The sequence below is a fragment of the Aptenodytes forsteri genome, unplaced genomic scaffold (assembly GCF_000699145.1).
Source record: "Aptenodytes forsteri isolate BGI_AS27 unplaced genomic scaffold, ASM69914v1 Scaffold66, whole genome shotgun sequence".
Lineage (NCBI taxonomy): Eukaryota > Metazoa > Chordata > Aves > Sphenisciformes > Spheniscidae > Aptenodytes > Aptenodytes forsteri.
The window spans coordinates 3,034,394-3,034,982 of record NW_008795131.1 but is presented as its reverse complement, the minus strand read 5'-3'; positions in this window follow the sequence as shown (position 1 = coordinate 3,034,982).

Below are 589 nucleotides of genomic sequence, written 5' to 3'. Positions count from 1 at the left end.
CTCGGAGAAGCCCCGGAACCTCTGCCCAGGTCCTTCCTCCGGGCACCGGCGTCTCAAAGGCCTCGTCGCCCCCTTCAGTCGGTTCTGGCCCGTTAACCCCGCGGGGGCAACAGTCCTTGCCCCGGGCCGGGCACGGTATGGGGGTGCGGGAAGGACGAAGCAGCCGTCCGGGCTGTCCCCTGCCACAGGGTTCCCAGAGCCGCTTTGATCTGTGTGGGTGTCTGGGGGGGTGGTGGTTAAAAACATTATCAGGAAGAAAGCAGCTGTTTATTTTGGTGCAAAGCTGGTTCTTAGCCGCAGGCACCGTTTGCTCCGTCTTTGCTCTGAGGCAGGGTGGGAAAGGGGAAAGAGGAGTCTCTCGGTTTATTCCTGTTGTTTACAGTGGCGGGTGACAGCGAGGGAGAGCCGGGCCCGTCGCCCCGCGGCGCCCGTCCGGGCCCTTTCCCAGGCCTTCCCCGGAGCCCCCCCGGGAAGGGAGGAGGCGCGGCCGCGCCCCGGCGGGTCTCTGCTCGGGACATCCGACGGGACGGGCCGGAGGCTCCCGGGGGAAGCCCAACTACCCCCTCCGCTGCTCTCCTCGGGGTGCCAA